This window comes from Chiloscyllium punctatum, unplaced genomic scaffold, assembly GCF_047496795.1.
Source record: "Chiloscyllium punctatum isolate Juve2018m unplaced genomic scaffold, sChiPun1.3 scaffold_1605, whole genome shotgun sequence".
In the NCBI taxonomy this organism is placed as follows: Eukaryota; Metazoa; Chordata; class Chondrichthyes; order Orectolobiformes; family Hemiscylliidae; genus Chiloscyllium; species Chiloscyllium punctatum.
The window spans coordinates 5,001-17,500 of NW_027311339.1; positions in this window are offsets into that span (position 1 = coordinate 5,001).

A 12,500-nucleotide genomic window follows, 5' to 3' on the forward strand; every position below is an offset into this window, starting at 1 on the left:
TTTCAAAAGATTCGACCACGTGCCGAAAACTTTAGACTTCCGTGAGCTCTCCGGCTTGCACCGAGACCCGAAGTCGACGTGCTAAGCACCACGGGACCCCTTTCGCCTGCAGGTCCCGAGCCGCCTTTATTTGCTGTTACGAGCATCGTGTGCCCCATACCTGCGTGACGAGCACCGCAGGGCGGCAGAGCCATCGCACTTGGCCGGGTGGCAGAGGAGGACCAGACTATTCACAGATAGCGGCCCAACGACTCCCAGAGCCGGTCGTGCGGCGCGCGAGGTCTGCTCTCATCACAAGAGGCTTTAGGGAGTGCTCAGGCAAGGGTCAGCCCGCAGCCTTCCTGGCAACACCCAGGGGAACCAGGCCACTCGCGTCTCTCGCCTTCATTTTCGACACGAGCGCCTGCGGAGGGCCACCACCCCCTCCGATTGTCAAGAGACCTCCGCACCGGCCTCTGACTTACTCTCAGAATGGACGGAAAGAGCCGGGTAAGCCTTTGAAAAGATTCGACCACGTGCCGAAAACTTTAGACTTCCGTGAGCTCTCCGGCTTGCACCGAGACCCGAAGTCGACGTGCTTAGCACCACGGGACCCCTTTCGCCTGCAGGTCCCGAGCCGCCTTTTATTTTTGTTACGAGTATCGTGTTCCCCAAACCTGGGTGACGAGCACCGCAGGGCGGCAGAGCCATCGCGCTTGTCCGGGTGGCAGAGGAGGACCAGACTATTCACAAATAGCGGCCCAACGACTCCCAGAGCCGGTCGTGCGGCAGGCGAGGTCTGCTCTCATCACAAGAGGCTTTAGGGAGTGCTCAGGCAACGGTCAGCCCGCAGCCTTCTTGGCAACACCCAAGGGAACCAGGCCACTCGCGTCTCTCGCCTTCATTTTGGACACGAGCGCCTGTGGAGGGACGGCCGGAGTCAACGTGGGGTTTGCCCGCCCTCCAATAGTGTCAAAAGACCGCCGCACAAGTCTCTGACTGACTCTTAGAACAGACAGAAAGAGTTTGTCAAATCTGTCAAAAAATTGACAAAGTGTCAAAAATTCGACTTCCAAGAGCTCTCCGGCATGCACTCATACCTGTCATTAAAGTGCTATGCCCGTGGAACCGTTTTTCGGATGCCTTTCAGAACGGTCCCGCGCCGCCATTTTGTTCTAAAAATCGTGTTCCCATATATCTCCGGGTACCCCGCCAACCTCACTGCGGAAAAACTACAAGTGGCACTGAATGGGTCTGAATTCCAAATTTGACTGCATCGGTCTGGAACTCGGTCCGGTCAAAACCGTTTGGATTTTTCTCGGTCCGGACTTCCGCGACAGACAAAGTTAAAGTTTTCGGGCTGCAGGCACAAAACGACAGCTGGCCATTTGCCGGGCTCAATTCACCCAATTCCTCCGGCACTTCGGAGCACATGTTCGGTGTAAGTTTGCGAATCTTTCCCGATGCTGCAGCATTTTCCTCCGCTGACACTTAGAATATTTTTCACACTTTGCTGAAAATTTTTCTAAGTGTTTTTTTCCAAGTTTTCCTGGTTACTGATTTCTTCTTTTTAAACATTTTTCTAAGTTTTTCTGGTTACTGATTTCTTCTTTTTAAACATTTTTCGCAGTTTGTCTGGTTACTGATTTCTTCTTTTTAAACATTTTTCGCCGTTTTTCTGGTTACTGATTTCTTCTTTTTAAACATTTTTCGCCGTTTTTCTGGTTACTGATTTCTTCTTTTTAAACATTTTTCTAAGTTTTTCTGGTTACTCATTTCTTCTTTTTAAACATTTTTCTAAGTTTTTCTGGTTACTGATTTCTTCTTTTTAAACATTTTTCTAAGTTTTTCTGGTTACTGATTTCTTCTTTTTAAACATTTTTCTAAGTTTTTCTGGTTACTCACTTCTTCTTTTTAAACATTTTTCTAAGTTTTTCTGGTTACTGATTTCTTCTTTTTAAACATTTTTCGCCGTTTTTCTGGTTACTGATTTCTTCTTTTTAAACATTTTTCTAAGTTTTTCTGGTTACTCATTTCTTCTTTTTAAACATTTTTCTAAGTTTTTCTGGTTACTGATTTCTTCTTTTTAAACATTTTTCTAAGTTTTTCTGGTTACTCATTTCTTCTTTTTAAACATTTTTCTAAGTTTTCCTGGTTACTCACTTCTTCTTTTTAAACATTTTTCTAAGTTTTTCTGGTTACTGATTTCTTCTTTTTAAACATTTTTCTAAGTTTTTCTGGTTACTCATTTCTTCTTTTTAAACATTTTTCTAAGTTTTTCTGGTTACTGACTTCTTCTTTTTAAACATTTTTCGCAGTTTGTCTGGTTACTGATTTCTTCTTTTTAAACATTTTTCGCCGTTTTTCTGGTTACTGATTTCTTCTTTTTAAACATTTTTCTAAGTTTTTCTGGTTACTCACTTCTTCTTTTTAAACATTTTTCTAAGTTTTCCTGGTTACTGATTTCTTCTTTTTAAACATTTTTCTAAGTTTTTCTGGTTACTGATTTCTTCTTTTTAAACATTTTTCTAAGTTTTTCTGGTTACTGATTTCTTCTTTTTAAACATTTTTCGCAGTTTGTCTGGTTAATGATTTCTTCTTTTTAAACATTTTTCTAAGTTTGTCTGGTTACTGATTTCTTCTTTTTAAACATTTTTCTAAGTTTTTCTGGTTACTCACTTCTTCTTTTTAAACATTTTTCTAAGTTTTCCTGGTTACTCATTTCTTCTTTTTAAACATTTTTCGCAGTTTTTCTGGTTACTGATTTCTTCTTTTTAAACATTTTTCTAAGTTTTCCTGGTTACTGATTTCTTCTTTTTAAACATTTTTCGCAGTTTTTCTGGTTACTGATTTCTTCTTTTTAAACATTTTTCTAAGTTTTTCTGGTTACTGATTTCTTCTTTTTAAACATTTTTCTAAGTTTTTCTGGTTACTCACTTCTTCTTTTTAAACATTTTTCGCCGTTTTTCTGGTTACTGATTTCTTCTTTTTAAACATTTTTCTAAGTTTTTCTGGTTACTCACTTCTTCTTTTTAAACATTTTTCTAAGTTTTTCTGGTTACTGATTTCTTCTTTTTAAACATTTTTCGCAGTTTTTCTGGTTACTGATTTCTTCTTTTTAAACATTTTTCTAAGTTTTTCTGGTTACTGATTTCTTCTTTTTAAACATTTTTCTAAGTTTTTCTGGTTACTCACTTCTTCTTTTTAAACATTTTTCTAAGTTTTCCTGGTTACTGATTTCTTCTTTTTAAACATTTTTCGCAGTTTTTCTGGTTACTGATTTCTTCTTTTTAAACATTTTTCTAAGTTTTTCTGGTTACTGATTTCTTCTTTTTAAACATTTTTCTAAGTTTTTCTGGTTACTCACTTCTTCTTTTTAAACATTTTTCTAAGTTTTCCTGGTTACTGATTTCTTCTTTTTAAACATTTTTCGCAGTTTGTCTGGTTACTGATTTCTTCTTTTTAAACATTTTTCGCAGTTTTTCTGGTTACTGATTTCTTCTTTTTAAACATTTTTCTAAGTTTTTCTGGTTACTGATTTCTTCTTTTTAAACATTTTTCTAAGTTTTTCTGGTTACTGATTTCTTCTTTTTAAACATTTTTCTAAGTTTTTCTGGTTACTCACTTCTTCTTTTTAAACATTTTTCTAAGTTTTTCTGGTTACTCACTTCTTCTTTTGAAACATTTTTCTAAGTTTTTCTGGTTACTGATTTCTTCTTTTTAAACATTTTTCGCAGTTTGTCTGGTTACTGATTTCTTCTTTTTAAACATTTTTCGCCGTTTTTCTGGTTACTGATTTCTTCTTTTTAAACATTTTTCTAAGTTTTTCTGGTTACTCACTTCTTCTTTTTAAACATTTTTCTAAGTTTTTCTGGTTACTGATTTCTTCTTTTTAAACATTTTTCGCAGTTTTTCTGGTTACTGATTTCTTCTTTTTAAACATTTTTCTAAGTTTTTCTGGTTACTGATTTCTTCTTTTTAAACATTTTTCTAAGTTTTTCTGGTTACTCACTTCTTCTTTTTAAACATTTTTCTAAGTTTTCCTGGTTACTGATTTCTTCTTTTTAAACATTTTTCGCAGTTTGTCTGGTTACTGATTTCTTCTTTTTAAACATTTTTCGCAGTTTTTCTGGTTACTGATTTCTTCTTTTTAAACATTTTTCTAAGTTTTTCTGGTTACTGATTTCTTCTTTTTAAACATTTTTCTAAGTTTTTCTGGTTACTCACTTCTTCTTTTTAAACATTTTTCTAAGTTTTTCTGGTTACTCACTTCTTCTTTTGAAACATTTTTCTAAGTTTTTCTGGTTACTGATTTCTTCTTTTTAAACATTTTTCGCCGTTTTTCTGGTTACTGATTTCTTCTTTTTAAACATTTTTCTAAGTTTTTCTGGTTACTCACTTCTTCTTTTTAAACATTTTTCTAAGTTTTTCTGGTTACTGATTTCTTCTTTTTAAACATTTTTCGCAGTTTTTCTGGTTACTGATTTCTTCTTTTTAAACATTTTTCTAAGTTTTTCTGGTTACTGATTTCTTCTTTTTAAACATTTTTCTAAGTTTTTCTGGTTACTGACTTCTTCTTTTTAAACATTTTTCTAAGTTTTCCTGGTTACTGATTTCTTCTTTTTAAACATTTTTCGCAGTTTGTCTGGTTACTGATTTCTTCTTTTTAAACATTTTTCGCAGTTTTTCTGGTTACTGATTTCTTCTTTTTAAACATTTTTCTAAGTTTTTCTGGTTACTGATTTCTTCTTTTTAAACATTTTTCTAAGTTTTTCTGGTTACTCACTTCTTCTTTTTAAACATTTTTCTAAGTTTTTCTGGTTACTCACTTCTTCTTTTGAAACATTTTTCTAAGTTTTTCTGGTTACTGATTTCTTCTTTTTAAACATTTTTCTAAGTTTTTCTGGTTACTGATTTCTTCTTTTTAAACATTTTTCGCAGTTTGTCTGGTTACTGATTTCTTCTTTTTAAACATTTTTCGCCGTTTTTCTGGTTACTGATTTCTTCTTTTTAAACATTTTTCTAAGTTTTTCTGGTTACTCACTTCTTCTTTTTAAACATTTTTCTAAGTTTTTCTGGTTACTGATTTCTTCTTTTTAAACATTTTTCGCAGTTTTTCTGGTTACTGATTTCTTCTTTTTAAACATTTTTCTAAGTTTTTCTGGTTACTGATTTCTTCTTTTTAAACATTTTTCTAAGTTTTTCTGGTTACTCACTTCTTCTTTTTAAACATTTTTCTAAGTTTTCCTGGTTACTGATTTCTTCTTTTTAAACATTTTTCGCAGTTTGTCTGGTTACTGATTTCTTCTTTTTAAACATTTTTCGCAGTTTTTCTGGTTACTGATTTCTTCTTTTTAAACATTTTTCTAAGTTTTTCTGGTTACTCACTTCTTCTTTTATAACATTTTTCTAAGTTTTCCTGGTTACTGATTTCTTCTTTTTAAACATTTTTCTAAGTTTTCCTGGTTACTGATTTCTTCTTTTTAAACATTTTTCTAAGTTTTTCTGGTTACTCATTTCTTCTTTTTAAACATTTTTCGCAGTTTTTCTGGTTACTGATTTCTTCTTTTTAAACATTTTCCTAAGTTTTCCTGGTTACTGATTTCTTCTTTTTAAACATTTTTCTAAGTTTTCCTGGTTACTCATTTCTTCTTTTTGATCATTTTTCTAAGTTTTCCTGGTTACTGATTTCTTCGTTTTGAACATTTTTCTAAGTTTTCCTGGTTACTCACTTCTTCTTTTCAAACATTTTTCTTCGTTTTTCTGTTTACTCATTTAGCACTTTCAGGCACTTTCCGATCATTTCCTCGTTCCCGATTTCACCCTTTAAAACGCTTTCGGGCATTTCCCTAAGTTTTGCGGTTCACTCGTTTGGGACTCACTGACACCTTCTCTAGCTTCCCTGCTCACTTTTTTCGTACTGTTGAGAAAATTCGAACCCTTTCCTTAACTATGCCGGTTACTGACTTCACCGCTTCAGACCCTTGTCCCCGTAATGAAAGATACCATTTCCCACCGTGGGAAATGCACGAAAATCGGACTGAACACGGGGGAGGCTCCCCCCTCGAAGGCGAGACCGTCGGCAGAACCGCCGGGTCAAACCCGGCTGAGCTACCCGGCTTACAAGTCTCAAAGTCGGTATGAGCAGTCACGTCCACCCCCATTCCCTTTTGGACCACTTCCCACGGTTCCAAATGCATGAAAATCGGCCTGTACACGGGGGAGGCACCCGCCTCGAAGACGAGACCGTCGGCAGAACCGCCGGGTCAAACCCGGCTGAGCTACCCGGCTCGGAAGCGCCAAAGTCGGGTTGAGCAGTCACATTCACTCCCATCCCCTTTTGGGCAACTTCCCACGGTTGGAAATGCATGGAAATCGGACTGAACACGGGGGAGGCTCCCCCCTCGAAGGCGAGACCGTCGGCAGAACCGCCGGATCAAACCCGGCTGAGCTACCCGGCTTACAAGTCTCAAAGTCGGTATGAGCAGACACGTCCACCCCCATTCCCTTTTGGACCACTTCCCACGGTTCGAAATGCATGAAAATCGGCCTGTATACGGGGGAGGCACCCGCCTCGAAGACGAGACCGTCGGCAGAACCGCCGGGTCAAACCCGGCTGAGCTACCCGGCTCGGAAGCGCCAAAGTCGGGTTGAGCAGTCACATTCACTCCCATCCCCTTTTGGGCAACTTCCCACGGTTGGAAATGCATGGAAATCGGACTGAACACGGGGGAGGCTCCCCCCTCGAAGGCGAGACCGTCGGCAGAACCGCCGGATCAAACCCGGCTGAGCTACCCGGCTTACAAGTCTCAAAGTCGGTATGAGCAGACACGTCCACCCCCATTCCCTTTTGGACCACTTCCCACGGTTCGAAATGCATGAAAATCGGCCTGTATACGGGGGAGGCACCCGCCTCGAAGACGAGACCGTCGGCAGAACCGCCGGGTCAAACCCGGCCGGGCTACCCGGGTTAGAAGCCCTAGAGTCGGGTTGAGCAGTCACAATCACTCCCATCCCCTTTTGAACCTGTTCCCACCGTTGGAAATGCACGAAAATCGGCCTGTACACGGGGGAGGCTCCCCCCTCGAAGGCGAGACCGTCGGCAGAACCGCCGGGTCAAACCCGGCTGAGCTACCCGGCTTACAAGTCTCGAAGTCGGGTTGAGCAGTCACATTCACTCCCATCGACTTTTGGGCAACTTCCCACCGTTGCAAATGCATGAAAATCGGCCTGTACACGGGGGAGGCACCCGCCTCGAAGTCGAGACCGTCGGCAGAACCGCCGGGTCCAACCCGGCTGAGCTACCCGGCTTACAAGTCTCAAAGCCGGGTTGGGCAGTCACGTTCACCCCCATTCCCTTTTGGATCACTTCCCACGGTTCGAAATGCACGAAAACCGGCCTGTACACGGGGGAGGGTCCGCCCTCGAAGGCGAGACCGTCGGCAGAACCGCCGGGTCAAACCTGGCTGAGCTACCCGGCTTACAAGTCTCAAAGTCGGGTTGAGCAGTCACGTTCACTCCCATCGACTTTTAGACCACTTCCCACGGTTCGAAATGCACGAAAATCGGCCTGTACACGGGGGAGGCACCCGCCTCGAAGACGAGACCGTCGGCAGAACCGCCGGGTCAAACCCGGCCGAGCTACCCGGCTTAAAAGTCTCAAAGTCGGTATGAGCAGTCACATTCACCCCCATTCCCTTTTGGACCACTTCCCACGGTTGGAAATGCATGAAAATCGGCCTGGACACGGGGGAGGCTCCCCCCTCGATGACGAGACCGTCGGCAGAACCGCCGGAACAAACCCGGCTGAGCTACCCGGCTTACAAGTCTCAAAGTCGGTATGAGCAGACACGTCCACCCCCATTCCCTTTTGGACCACTTCCCACCGTTGGAAATGCACGAAAATCGGCCTGTACACGGGGGAGGCACCGGCCTCGAAGACGAGACCGTCGGCAGAACCGCCGGGTCAAACCCGGCTGAGCTACCCGGCTTACAAGTCTCAAAGTCGGGTTGAGCAGTCACATTCACTCCCATCGACTTTTGGGCAACTTCCCACGGTTCGAAATGCACAAGATTCGGCCTGAACACGGGGGACGCTCCCCCCTCGAAGGCGAGACCGTCGGCAGACCCGCCGGGTCAAACCCGGCTGAGCTACCCGGCTCGGAAGCGCCAAAGTCGGTATGAGCAGTCACGTTCACTCCCATCCCCTTTTGGACCGCTTCCCACGGTACGAAATGCATGAAAATCGGCCTGTACACGGGGGAGGCACCCGCCTCGAAGACGAGACCGTCGGCAGAACCGCCGGTTCAAACCCGGCTGAGCTACCAGGCTCGGAAGCGCCAAAGTCGGGTTGAGCAGTCACATTCACTCCCATCCCCTTTTGGGCAACTTCCCACCGTTGCAAATGCATGAAAATCGGCCTGTACACGGGGGAGGGAGCCGCCTCGAAGACGAGACCGTCGGCAGAACCGCCGGATCAAACCCGGCTGAGCTACCAGGCTCGGAAGCGCCAAAGTCGGTATGAGCAGTCACATTCACTCCCATCCCCTTTTGGGCCACTTCCCACGGTTCGAAATGCACGAAAATCGGACTGAACACGGGGGAGGCTCCCCCCTCCAAAACGAGACCATCGGCAGAATCGACGGGTCAAACCCGGCCGAGCTACCCGGGTTAGAAGCCTCAAAGTCGGGTTGAGCAGTCACGTCCACCCCCATCCCCTTTTGGACCACTTCCCACGGTTCGAAATGCACGAAAATCGGCCTGTACACGGGGGAGGCACCCGCCTCGAAGACGAGACCGTCGGCAGACCCGCCGGATCAAACCCGGCCGAGCTACACGGCTTACAAGTCTCAATGTCGGTATGAGCAGTCACGTCCACCCCTATTCCCTTTTGGACCACTTCCCACGGTACGAAATGCATGAAAATCGGCCTGTACACGGGGGAGGCACCCGCCTCGAAGACGAGACCGTCGGCAGAACCGCCGGGTCAAACCCGGCTGAGCTACCCGGCTCGGAAGCGCCAAAGTCGGGTTGAGCAGTCACATTCACTCCCATCGACTTTTGGGCAACTTCCCACGGTTCGAAATGCACAAAATTCGGCCTGAACACGGGGGACGCTCCCCCCTCGAAGGCGAGACCGTCGGCAGAACCGCCGGGTCAAACCCGGCTGAGCTACCCGGGTCGGAAGCGCCAAGGTCGGTATGAGCAGTCACATTCACTCCCATCCCCTTTTGGACCGCTTCCCACGGTTTGAAATGCACGAAAATCGGCCTGTACACGGGGGAGGCTCCGCCCTCGAAGGCGAGACCGACGGCAGAACCGCCGGGTCAAACCCGGCCGGGCTACCCGGGTTAGAAGCCTCAGAGTCGGGTTGAGCAGTCACATTCACCCCCATCCCCTTTTGAACCTCTTCCCACCGTTGGAAATGCACGAAAATCGGCCTGTACACGGGGGAGGCGCCCCTCTCGAAGGCGAGACCGACGGCAGAACCGCCGGGTCAAACCCGGCCGAGCTACCCGGGTTAGAAGCCTCAGAGTCGGGTTGAGCAGTCACATTCACCCCCATTCCCTTTTGGACCACTTCCCACGGTACGAAATGCATGAAAATCGGCCTGTACACGGGGGAGGCACCCGCCTCGAAGACGAGACCGTCGGCAGAACCGCCGGGTCAAACCCGGCTGAGCTACCCGGGTCGGAAGCGCCAAGGTCGGTATGAGCAGTCACATTCACTCCCATCCCCTTTTGGACCGCTTCCCACGGTTTGAAATGCACGAAAATCGGCCTGTACACGGGGGAGGCTCCGCCCTCGAAGGCGAGACCGACGGCAGAACCGCCGGGTCAAACCCGGCCGGGCTACCCGGGTTAGAAGCCTCAGAGTCGGGTTGAGCAGTCACATTCACCCCCATCCCCTTTTGAACCTCTTCCCACCGTTGGAAATGCACGAAAATCGGCCTGTACACGGGGGAGGCCCCCCTCTCGAAGACGAGACCGTCGGCAGACCCGCCGGATCAAACCCGGCCGAGCTACACGGCTTACAAGTCTCGATGTCGGTATGAGCAGTCACGTCCACCCCCATTCCCTTTTGGACCACTTCCCACGGTACGAAATGCATGAAAATCGGCCTGTACACGGGGGAGGCACCCGCCTCGAAGACGAGACCGTCGGCAGAACCGCCGGGTCAAACCCGGCTGAGCTACCCGGCTCGGAAGCGCCAAAGTCGGGTTGAGCAGTCACATTCACTCCCATCCCCTTTTGGGCCACTTCCCACGGTTCGAAATGCATGAAAATCGGCCTGTACACGGGGGACGCTCCCCCCTCGAAGGCGAGGCCGTCGGCAGAACCGCCGGGTCAAACCCGGCTGAGCTACCCGGGTTAGATGCCTCAAAGTCGGGTTGAGCAGTCACATTCACCCCCATCCCCTTTCGGCCCCCTTCCCACGGTTGGAAATGCATGAAAATCGGCCTGTACACGGTGGGCGCTCCCCCCTCGAAGGTGAGACCTTCGGCAGAACCGCCGGGTCAAATCCTGCCGAGCTACCCGCGTTAGAGGTCTCAATGTCGGCTTCAGCAGTCACATTCAATCCCATTCCCGTTTGGACCTCTTCCCGCCGATGGAAATGCACAAAATTCGGCCTGAACACGCGGGACGCTCCCCCCTCGAAGGCGAGACCGTCGCCAGAACCGCCGGGTCAAATCCGGCTGAGCTACCCGCGTTACAGGTCTCAAAGTCGGGTTGAGCAGTCACGTTCACCCCCATCCCCTTTCGGACCCCTTCCCACGGTTGGAAATGCATGAAAATCGGCCTGTACACGGTGGGCGCTCCCCCCTCGAAGGTGAGACCTTCGGCAGAACCGCCGGGTCAAATCCGGCCGAGCTACCCGCGTTAGAGGTCTCAATGTCGGCTTCAGCAGTCACATTCAATCCCATTCCCGTTTGGACCTCTTCCCGCCGATGGAAATGCACAAAATTCGGCCTGAACACGCGGGAGGCTCCCCCCTCGAAGGTGAGACCTTCGGCAGAACCGCCGGGTCAAATCCGGCCGAGCTACCCGCGTTAGAGGTCTCAATGTCGGCTTCAGCAGTCACATTCAATCCCATTCCCGTTTGGACCTCTTCCCGCCGATGGAAATGCACAAAATTCGGCCTGAACACGCGGGACGCTCCCCCCTCGAAGGCGAGACCGTCGCCAGAACCGCCGGGTCAAATCCGGCCGAGCTACCCGCGTTAGAGGTCTCAATGTCGGCTTCAGCAGTCACATTCAATCCCATTCCCTTTTGGAACACTTCCCGCCGTTAACAATGCACGATATTCGGCCTGAACACGCGGGACGCTCCCCCCTCGAAGGTGAGACCTTCGGCAGAACCGCCGGGTCAAATCCTGCCGAGCTACCCGCGTTAGAGGTCTCAATGTCGGCTTCAGCAGTCACATTCAATCCCATTCCCGTTTGGACCTCTTCCCGCCGATGGAAATGCACAAAATTCGGCCTGAACACGCGGGGCGCTCCCCCCTCGAAGGCGAGACCGTCGCCAGAACCGCCGGGTCAAATCCGGCTGAGCTACCCGCGTTACAGGTCTCAAAGTCGGCTTCAGCAGTCACATTCAATCCCATTCCCTTTTGGAACACTTCCCGCCGTTAACAATGCACGATATTCGGACTGAACACGGGGGCCGGTCCGCCCTCGAAGTCAACACCGTCCGCAGAACCGCCGGGGCAAATCCGGCTGAGCTACCCCGCCCCCGAACACTCAAAGTCCCTCTGAAGCCTTGCATTCGCCTCCTTGGAAAATTGACGTCAAACATTACCAAAATCGGGGGCACGAGCACTAAAGCTAAGTCTCACCCTTTCCCTATCCCTAACCAGGAACCGAACGCCCACCCTCAGCCTCACACCAACGCCGGTGCCACTCCAGACAGACACACCCTTCAAAACCACACCCATCCGGCCATGCAACTCAAAAAGGGTCCAAATTCAGAAACACCCCCTTCAAAAGGCACTCCATCCTCGGCCACACCACCGGGACATGCTCCCCTCGGCGATAATTAAGCCCCCACCACTATTTGAAGCCAACCGCAGCCGCAACTCGAACGGAGAAATCAGTAACCAATTCAAAAATGCGCTTGGTTACTGATTTCTACTGAGCCGAAAAAATTCTAAGTGTCGGTGGTTACTGATTTATACCAACCCGAAAATATTCTAAGTGTCGGTGGTTACTGATTTATACCAACCCGAAAAAATTCTAAGTGTCAGTGGTTACTGATTTATACCAACTCGAAAAAATTCTAAGTGTCAGTGGTTACTGATTTATACCAACCCGAAAATATTCTAAGTGTCAGTGGTTACTGATTTGTACCGACCCGAAAATATTCTAAGTGTCAGTGGTTACTGATTTATACCAACCCGAAAAAATTCTAAGTGTCAGTGGTTACTGATTTATACCAAGTCGAAAAAATTCTAAGTGTCAGTGGTTACTGATTTATACCAACCCGAAAATATTCTAAGTGTCAGTGGTTACTGATTTATACCAA